Here is a 10,860-nt window from a genome sequence, read left to right on the forward strand (position 1 = left end):
CATCAAATCTCTTACGCTTTTAAAACAGTAACACATTCATTTAACTAATTGCTTATTCAAAGCGTGTCTTAGCCTATTTGAGAATTCAGCTCTCGTAGTGTTGTGTTATAACAATACAATGAGTTATAATTCATTCTAATGTAGCAAGAGTATTCAGGAGGCAACTTGAAAGACATCTAATGTTCTTAAAGTCGGTGACTTCAGTCCCCTTGATAGGAGGATTGAAGACAGTCTTCAGTCTTCCTTTTTGACTGAAGAGATAAACTGTTCTTAAATGCTTATTTTAAAAAATAACCACTACTTCACCAATCAAAATCATTTTTAAAAGAAATTTGTGAAGTTCCCATCGTGACGCACCGCAAACGAATCTGACTAGGAACTATGAGGTTGTGGGTTTGATCACTGGTCTCACCCAGTGGGTTAAGGATCTGGTGTGGCCATGAGCTGTGGTGTAGGTCGCAGATGAGGCTTGGATCCTCCGTTGCTGTGGCTGTGTGGTAGGCCGGCAGCCACAGCTCTGATTAGATGTCTAGCCTGGGAACCTCCATATGCCACAGGTGCAGCCCTAAAAACACACATTCACAAAAAAGAGAAATCTGTCACCTGTTTCCACTGTGCTTTTAAAATCCTAGGGGTGAGCTCACCTAGCTTCCAAAGCCTGCTGCTAAGTAGCTAGTTGTGTAACATTGGGCAAGACAGACCTTGTTCCAGCTCCAGTTTCCTCATCTGACAGGAGTCAGCTCTCTTACACTTGTTAGAGAAATAGAATGAGGTGACAGGTCGACCATGCTTTGGAAGATAGGAAGACTCTGTGGCATGGATGCCAAGAATCATCGAGGCAACTCAGGATGGAGCTTGACTACATTTAATGGAAACTCAAAATCAGCAGAAGCTTAAATAACAAATCTCTCTTTCTCGTTGAAAAGTATTCCAAAGGTAGGCATTCCAAGGCCAGTGTAGAGGCTCCTGTCTACACCACAGCATGGTTCCTTTCTGAAGCTCAACCCATGGTCCAGAATAGCTAGTTGACCGTCAACCATCTTCAAAATTCCTGCAGCATAAGAGAAAAAAAAAGGGGGGGGGGTACCAAGGACAAAAATGGACAAACTCAGCTGAGTAAGCACCCTTTAAAGAGTCTTCCTGGAAATCACCACACTTCCAGAACTCAATCACATGATGGACAACAACTAGCTACAAGGGAGGCCAGGAAATGTCGTCTTCCCTTGGACATAACTGCACCCAAGTAATATAAAGGTTTTAGTAAAGAAGAAGACAATTAATAGAGTAGGCAACTGAGTTAATTTCATGACTCATATGTGTGACTCTGGGCATACACTAAGGCCAGCCCTGCTATACTAGAGAGCAGGAATGCATTACTCTGCCTTTGCCTCTAGGTCATCTTGAGAATGACAATGTACTTCCTCGGCACTTGTTTCCCTGTCTTAAACAGCCAGAAAGCTGATAATCAGCTTCTGTCTGTGTTAGGATTTCCTGTTCCCACCTTAGCTCCTCGCTTAGCCCTCAACAGCTGGTCTTGTTTGGTAAAAGTCAACACAAAAGGTAACTATTTCCCCGAGTTGTTTATTCCCTTTCTGTAACTGCTCAACATCTGCTGGATTAAAACAACACCAGGATAATCTTTCCTTAAAGAGTGGGGAAATTGAAGTATTGCTTTTGGCAGATAAGCTCATAGCTACTTCCTGCCCTCTAAACTTCCTGCCTTGCCACTGAGGGGTCCAAGTCAAGGGCTTTTTCTTTGTTTTATTTATTTACCTATTGACACATGTAGCCTGTGCTTAGAAATATATTTTACAGTATCTGGAGACAGAAATACTTGCTCGTAAAAAAAGATGAGGATTGGGAGAAAGATCAAGTGAAAAATGTTAATGTACATCCTCTCATCCAGAAACCATTTCAGTTAGGTTTTCATGGGAACGTAGTCTATAGGGAGAAATTTCTGCCAGTAGTATAATTTTAAGTTCTCTTAGCCTAGAAAGATGCAGAAAGGAGAAGCCATGAGATAGGGATGGCACGGGGAAATTAAAGCATAGTCAATACAGATGGGTGAAAAGATGCCTTGGATGTTTAGGCACGAACATCTAAGACAATGGAGGAGTTCCTGTTGAGGTGTGGTGGGTTAAGGACCCGACGGCAGCAGCTTGGGTTGCTACAGAGGCCTGGGTATTTGATCTCCGGCCCAGTGCAATGGGTTAAAGATATCCATGGTGCAGGAGTTTCCATATGCTGTGGGTGCAGCCATTAAAAAAGAAAAGAGAGAAAAAAGACAGTGGGTATAGAAGTAGTCTTTTGTCTGAGTCCCAAACACCACCCTAAGAGTCAGTTTTTTATAATCGGCTCCTGTGTCTCTATTTCACTTCACTTCTACAAACTTCACTTCACTATCTGGTACCACAAAAGTATTTGTAAAACAGGTTTCTGCCCTTTGCCTGACAGTCTAGTGGAAAAGACAGACATTTGCATAAATCGTTCTAACACAGGGCAGCTTGTGTTAAGTGCTTTAGTAGTGATAGATAATTTTTGGAGAGTGAAAGAATTGCTTGAATCTCACTTGACAAGAACTGGTTTTTCCATAATTGCAAAAGAGTTTGCAATGGGGAGTAGATCTGAGTCTTAAGGAATCAGCATCTTAACTAACAAGGACTTTATCTGAAATGTAAAGGAAATACAAAAGACTAGACTGATAATCATCAGACTTTTTCTAGTAGCAGTTGAGGTGAATGGAAGGTAAGAGTAGTTGGATTGATTGTTGTAATTTAGACAAACGGTTTTTCAAATTATGCTTTTGACTCATTAACAGGTCATTAAATCAGTAAATTGGTCCAAAGACATTTTTTGATTAAGCTGACAAGAAATGATCAGAATACACTACATAGGGAGTTCCCATTGTGGTTCAGTGGGTTATGAATCTGACAGTATCCATGAGGATGTGGGTTCAATCCCCGGCTTCACTCAGATAAAGATCCTGTGTTGCTTGGCTGTGGTGTAGGCCGGCAGCTGAAGCTCTAATTCAGCTTCTAGCCTGGGAATTTCCATATGCCACAAGTGCAGCCTTAAAAAAAAAAAAAAAAAAAAAGCAGGACATATAGTAAAGGTAAATATTTTGCAAAACTTGTTCCCACTTTTTTTTTGGCTGCCCCCATAGCATGTGGAAATTCCCAAGCCATGGATTGAACTCCATCACAAGCAGCGACCCAAGCCACAGCAGTGACAACACCAGATCCTTAACCTGCTGAGCAACCAGGGAACTCCTGTTTCCGCTTTAGAACAGGCATGTGCTAGGTTACAATGTAAGATGTATTTCTTACTACGGGGTCACAATAAAAATAGTCAATGACTCACCACCTCTGAACTTGGGTTAAACTGCTGGATTCAAGTCTGAACTCTGTGGTTTCTACTTGTGTGACCTTAGGTAAGTCATTTGAACCATTCTGTGGCTCAGTTCTCTCATCTACAATAAGGATATTCATAGTTTCTATTGTGAAGAGTGTTTATGTGGATTAGTTAATCCATGTAAAATACTTAGTACCTGTCACAGAATAGACACCTAAATGTTAGCTATTATAATTTATGAGACTCAGAGGAAAAGAACAATTAGACTATAGGCCACGCACTCTGCTCTGCTTATTATGTAAATGATATATAAGTTTATATAAAAAGCAGAGCATAATGTGTGGAGCATATATACATATATATATATATACTATATGTATACTATATATACATTATATATACAGTGTAATTCATACCATAACCTTATAGGGTAGGGCTGCTACACACCTATTTTACAGTTAAGTAGATTAAGACACAAAGATGAGAAGCAACTTGCAGGTTGTACAACTGGAGAGAGGCAAAGGAAGGATTTACATCCAGGTCGTTCTGACTCCACATTCCACAGCAGCCCTACGGTCTTAGAGATATTTAATGAGACCGTGATGTTTGTTCAACAACTTTCTTGTGTTGGGAGCTATGCTAAGTCCCTGTCCCCATGGGGATTATATCCTGCTGGGGAGAGAGACTATAAACAATAACCTAACACACTAGTGTCAGCTGGTTGCCAAGAGGAGATGAAATGATACAAACTAAACATGGCAGAGGAAAAGCCTCTCTGAAAAAGTAAGGAGAGAGAGGAGATTGACATGAAGGAGCCAGCCCTTTGGAGACAGGGAACAGAAAAGCTGAAGTCCTGAAGCAGGAAGGAACTCTTTGAGTTCAAGGAACAGAAAAAAGCTGGTGAGACTGGAGCAGAGTAAAAGAGAGGTCGAGTGCCTGAAGTTGCAAGATGGGCAATAATGAGATCATATAAAGCGTGGGAAAGAGTTTTAAACAGTATCCTAAGTGGAGAGTGAAGAAGTTCTACTCAAGCAAGTGACAAGTTCTGAGTTATATATTTAAAGGATTGCCCTGGCCACTCTGAAGGGAATTGTGAGGAGACAAGAGAGAAACAATTTGAAGGGTGGCACAGTGATCCAGGTGACAGTAACTTAGCCTAAGAGGGGTGGAAGTGGGGGCAGATGAATTCAGAATATATTTTGGAAGTATAATGGACAGAAGTGGTTGAGGTACTGGATGCGGAGAATGAAGGGGAAAAAATCAAGAATGTTCCCTAGATTTTTTTTGGCTTGAGAAACTGGGTAGTGGACAGAGGTCCATTGCCTGAAGGGCATGGACTTAAGGATGAAATTTCATGGTGGAAAAGAGTAGGAATTCTGCTTTGGACTCGCTAAATTTGAGATTTGACCAGAAGATCAACCCCTGGGCAAGACACTTACACCTCTGCTAAGTTTCCTTTAAGCTCCTTAAATGTCTGTGGTTCCCTGATATTCTAACTTCAGGTCAGAGCTGCTAACATTCCTTCCATACTTGGTGCCTGCTCACACACATGTAGATCCAGTTACCCAAGCTGTTTGCTGAACTATGAAATTAAGGAATGGTCTCCTTTCTAATTTTTGAGCTCCTTAAGAAACGAATTATTTAAACCTTCCATCTGCATTTGCTTAAGATTTGCATAGAGCAGCTGAGTGTTCTAGGATATAAAAATCATACCATAACCTGATGGTTAGAAAATCCTGGGTAAGTTAATAGAAAGCGTCTGCTTGAAGGAGACTGGACAAAAATATATTTGGCATCATTCACAGAAGGGTAATGTGAGAAGACATCAGTGATACAGCCAAAAGGTTTATGGAATCAGCAAATGGGTTCCTGTTAAGGGTGCTTCTGCTATCTTCCAGGATAGAAATTAACTAAAGGCAGCTGGGTCCAGGCAGTGGCTGTAAAATGATAACCTTCTATTTTTCTTGGGGTTGGTGGATTTTTTTAAATGGACTTGATATGTAGCAAAAGAAGTTTCTTGTTTTGAAGGACAAGCTAACATGGTCATTATGGATTTTACTCATCCCTCAGGAGAATGAATATTTTATGTATACTCATTCATTCAAACATTTTCCAAGTATTTATTCTGTGTTTTGGGGTGTAAAGGTGAGGATGTCTCTCCCTCAAGAAGCTCACAATATAACAAAAAAGAAACACAGGGAGTTCCTGTTGTGGCTCAGCGGTACCGAACCCAACTAGTATCCATGAGGATGCAGGTTCGATCCCTGGCCTCACTCAGGGGGTTAAGGATCCAGTGTTGCCATGAACTGTGGTGTAGGTCGCAGACACGGCTCGGATCCTGTGTGGCTGTGGCTGTGGTGTAAGTCTACAGCTGTATCTCCAATTAGACCCCTAGCCTGGGAACCTCCATATGCCTTGGGTATAGCCCTAAAAAAAAAAAAAAATTCTCCTGGCTGCTCTCTGAAGACTGGTTGTAAGGAGCAAGCATTGAAGTAGGGAAGTCAGTTGTGGCTATGGCTGTGGTCCCTGTGGGAGAGGGTGGGAGTGCAGACTGAGGCTATGCAGAGAAGAATGAAGGGGAGAAGATGGAACAAATCTATTTGAACAGGATGAGTGATGGGCTAGAGAGGGGAAAGAGTGGGGAGAGAGCGTAGCTGTGGGCTTGGAGTACCATTTATTGGGATCCATCTGGCCCTGTTGATTGAGGTGGGCAGCCTGGAGGAGGAACAGACTTGGGGGGTGGGCAGGTGGGAGTGGCTAGAAGTCAGAGATCCTTGTGGACATGTTTGGTTGAGATGCAGGAGGGGAAGTATTAAGTAAGCACCTACATTGACAATTCTAAAGCTTTAGATAGGTCTGAACTTGGGGTGACATTTACTAAAGACGCCCAGGGAGGCTTTTTATGTTAACACTTTTCTCTCAGATCCTGGTCCTGCTGTGCAGACAAAAAGTCAGGCCCCGCCAATCTCTTCCATCCTGACTAAAGATTTCACTGTCGGAACATCTGCCCTACTACCAACTTTCACTATTCCTTTGTTCTGCCCTTGACACCAGAAACAGCATCTGGACCCAGGTGCAACTTTTCTGTTGGCTTAAATCAGGCAGTATCTCTAAAGATGTTTAGAGCATTTAACTTACAGAGGTTCCTTGTGTGGGATTTCTGCAGGCGGAACTTTGCATCTGTAAAGAAGATGCTGAACTTCCCAGTAGCTTACTGTGAAATAATATCTGTTTACCATAGCTGATGTTATAGCAAAGGTGATTGGGATATTTATTCATATCTTAGAACAGGATGAAAATACAGGACAGACCAAGTGACTTGCAGCACCTGAACATGCTAACAACATGGGGGAAAGGGCTATAGATGATAGAAACTTGTAAATTATGATCATGCGAAGAAGGGGTTTCTCTGTAGCTTGAAAACCTGACCCACAGCTAAATGGGGCCAAGATTAATCATGTCTTGATCTTATACATAAGCCAAGGATCTTTTCTAAAGACCGTGCCTATTAAAGCAGTAAAGACTCTTCTGCAGGTTATACCATAATGAGCTCCAGGCATTTAATGAGAGAGACAAGGGCTATTGTTGAAAGTGGTAACCTTCACCATCTAATCTGAAAACGAAATAGGCTTGCTTGCTCTGCAAAATGAGGGACCAGTTCAGGACTCTTACAATTGTAGATGCTTTGGTACAGCAAACTTAAATGTTCTGGGAAAGGAGGAGAGGTTTTTGTTTGGTTGGGGTTTTTTTATAATTAGGTAATGATTTTACCTGCAAATGGCTGACTCCAGGCTGCAGGCCCCGAAGCTTTAGAAGGCAATGGAATAAAAACAGCATTAAGGAATAAACCACCCAGGAGTTCCCTTTCTGGTGCAGCGGAAACGAATCCGACTAGGAACCATGAGGTTGTGGGTTCGATCCCTGGCCTTGCTCAGTGGGTTAGGGATCCGGCATTGCCATGAGCTGTGGTGTAGGTTGCAGGCACGGCTTGGATCTGGCGTTGCTGTGTCCGTGGTGTAGGCCAGCAATTGTAGCTCTGATTAGACCCCTAGCCTGGGAACATCCATATGCCGCAGGTGTGGTCCTGAAAAGACAAAAGACAAAAAAAAAAAAAAAAAGAATAAACCATCCTAAGGAGCTTGTTCTCCTTGATTCTGAGGAGGGGAGATGTGGCTTCCGTCTCTGTGACAGTGGCTGTCTCAGATAAGGGTCATTGCCTGGCCAAAAAAATATTACCAGCATGAAAGAAAATGTGTTTACCCACTGTTCTTTGTTTTTCGGCTCCCAGAAGTCTCTGGCCTAAGGATTTATGTTAAGGTGTATCATCTCCTCCTTTGATGAGAAGGAGGAAGTGCCAGGATGTAAACCTGAACTTCCTCCCCAAAGCGCAGCCCTCAGGGACTGTCAGCTAGACAGAACGCTGCCTCAGGTCCTGGATCTCACTGCACATTCCTGCCCCACTTGCTGCTCTCTGACTTCCTCTTGAAGTCCCAAGAGACAGAGGGCGGCAGGGGCAGGAAGGGAACCAGCAGGGCCTCCGAGGCCGAAACCCTTTCGATGCCTGAGCCCCAGATGATTTGCCTTGGTAGGTCGGCCTTTCTGGGCAAGAAGAGAGGGAACCTCTCAGCTCTTCCCGAATGTCCATTTCTGCAACAGGGCAGCACAAAACAAGCCAGATCATTGTGTTCTTGGATATAAATATTGATTCTAGGTGGTGTTAACATTCCGTTCATAAAAGAATGTAACATATTTCTCCCACATCATATTAGATGGATGTGTTGTTTGGCCAAGAGAAGTCCAGAGTGCTGGCTTCTGTGGAAAAAATGTGGACATTTAAATGCAGCTTTCGGAAGTCTAGGGAGCAGTCTCAGAGTAGAAGGCAGGCGCTTCCCCAGTGACAGCTCTGCCCTCCGCCATCCAGTTTCTCCCTTCCCAGCTGCACACTGCGAGTCACACTGGCATTTCTAATCGCTTGTAATTTAGGAAGATGCTTTCTTAGAATTAGGTCTTGTTTCTCAAGAACCTGGAACTATGAGCATGCGCTGTCTTCAGGAGGCGCGGAAGGGCAAGGCTTTCATTTTTTGCTTTCTTCCCCTGGGGGAATATCTGGGGGGTCCGCTCCTCTGTTTTCTTTTTCACCTTCCACGTGGGAGGGAAGGGCAAAGGCTTTGGACCAGAGGTGGTCCCTCCAAGCATTCCACCCAGGCCTGACCAAGCCCCAAAAGACTGAGATTTGCTGGCTGCCTTGGCAAGGCGAATTCCCCACATTCCACAAGCGCTCTTGAGGGGGACATAGCATTAATGAGAAAGTGGAATTCTTGATGCGGATGCTGCTCCCTCGGTGCCAGTACATTTCACACAGACCGATCCTCGTCCAGCATTTCGTAAGAGAGTGGGAGAGCCCATTTCCAGATGTGTGAGCGCCGCGTTGACAGAGGTGCTGTCAGGAGAGCCACTGCCCTCTGCCGTCCTGGCCCGGAAGCGCCACGACGCTGGGGAAGAACCTGGGGCTTCAGAAAAACTGGCGGTTGTCAAAATCCGCAGCGGACCCACGCCGGGGCGGAGGGGCCTGCAGCTCCTCGTTCTGCAAACATTGAGTCTGCGAGGGGCTGAATTCTAGCTGAGGCTCGCTGGCTCTCTTTATGTTTTGTGGTTGAGAACGAGCCAAAAATGGAGAGGATTTATAATGAAACTCCGGCCCCCGGCATCATCCGCTGGTGGCGTTCTAAGTAGGCGAGGAGAAGTGGGCTGGCTTCGACCCTTGAACCTGGCCCGCAGGCCCAGGCAAGGCAGACAAAGAGGGCGGCTTGCCCAAGAGGAGACCTCCCGCTGGATAGCAGCCCTGAGGCCACTCCCTCGCCTGGGAATGCGGCTCCTAGAGGCCTTGCTGGCTCCAAAGCTTCCAGCCGAGGGGAAGTTGTAACTGCTCCCACTCAGGCCTGCTGGCATCTCCAAGGGGCCTCTAGTCCTGGCACCGCGGAGAGCCTGGCTCAGCTTACAAGCTGAGACCCAGCTGCCGTCCCCTCCACCCCACCACCCACCGCCTGCCAAGACTGCGGCTCAGCAGCAGGACCAGGGTCAGGCTTGCTGCTGAAGTGTGTGTGTGTGTGTGTGTGTGATGGTGAAAGATAGGGTGGAGATATTCAGGTGGAGGTCAGAGGGAGGTTGGGGAACCAAATTCCTTGGACAACCTTGCAGTTTTGGCAAAAGACACGAAACAGTTTTTGTTTTTTGGAAGTTTTTTTTTTTTTTTTTTTTTGTAAATGGATCTCCTCCCTATTGGGAGAAGAAAAACCCAACCCGCCAAACAAACCCCTCACAACAATGCCCTTCTCTCTCTGGGACCAATTTCCAGACTGCACAGCAGTCCTGACAAGGTCAACAAGCTGGAGCTGTAAGCGAAAGATCTTTATCTATGTGGGAAATAGGAAAATCATTTGACTGATAAAAGGAAATACAATAAATAGCATCTAAATTCCTGGCTGCATTCCCCGGGGCCCCTCCTCTGCTGGAGAAAGTGCGGAGGGGCAGGAATACATGTGCTGCTCCAGCATGTTTAAAAATAGCATACAGCACACAGCCCTTTCTTACCTTCCAGAAAGACTTCATTACCGGATCCTCAGCCCTGAGCCTGCAGAGCTGCTGCCGGCGCTTTCTTCTCCCTGAGCTAGATTTTTCTTTTTTGGAAACGTTAAGGCAGTGCGTGTGATACATTTTACTCACGGGCCAGCTCCTGCTCAGCTAGTTTCAATCTGGGCACGTCTCAAGCTCACGTTGAAAGTCCATTGTATTTAATGGGGTGTTAACTCTGTTTATTCTCTGGGACTTGTGCAGTAATTTTACACTCTGCAAAACTAGCAACTTGATCTTGAAGTGGTGTGCCTCTCTCCCCATCCCCACCCTCATGGGCCTCAGTCCCCAGGCACCTTTGGCCTTGACTCCCAGGTTTCCTTCAGCCCAGGTGGCTAAATGAGGCCTGGATGGAGCCAAGAAACCTGGGTTCACAGCCACTGCAGCCACTGGTTAGCATGGGTCTCTTCCTCTCTTGGAGACTCAGTTTTCTCATCCATAACCTGGGGATTTTAATCCACCCTATATACCTTAACAGGCTGTTGAGATGCAATAATGTCATAGTGGAAAAACATTCAGCTGAGTTCTATAAAGACCCTCATTCCATTATTCCAAACTAGGCCACTTTCTGTGTCACTTGCAACATCTCCAGACCATCTCTCCACTAAAACCTGGGTGATTTGGGTAACTGCAAAGCTCACTGATAAGACAGTGTCTTTGCTGTGCTGCTGTGGTTTTCTTTCTTTCCTTTCTTTCTTTTTCTTTCTTTCTTTCTTTCCTTTGTGTGTGTGTGTGTGTGTGTGTGTGTGTGTGTGTGTGTTTAAGGCTGCATCTGTGGCATATGGAAGTTCCCAGGCTAGGGGTCAATCAGAGCTGCTGGCCTACACCAGAGCCATAGCAACACGGGATCTGAGCCGCGTCTGCGACCTACACTGCAGC

General features: G+C 44.9%; 1 long non-coding RNA gene across 1 annotated transcript; it reads right to left on the reverse strand.

The window, feature by feature from the left end:
- Positions 1–849: 849 nt before the first annotated feature.
- LOC125136000 (uncharacterized) lies at positions 850–10,057 on the reverse strand. The gene is made up of 2 exons (XR_007137088.1): positions 9,943–10,057; positions 850–1,051 (listed from the first exon to the last, which is right to left on the reverse strand). It is a non-coding gene; the product is annotated as an uncharacterized LOC125136000 (long non-coding RNA).
- Positions 10,058–10,860: the final 803 nt, after the last annotated feature.

Source organism: Phacochoerus africanus, chromosome 9 (assembly GCF_016906955.1).
Source record: "Phacochoerus africanus isolate WHEZ1 chromosome 9, ROS_Pafr_v1, whole genome shotgun sequence".
NCBI classification, from domain to species: domain Eukaryota; kingdom Metazoa; phylum Chordata; class Mammalia; order Artiodactyla; family Suidae; genus Phacochoerus; species Phacochoerus africanus.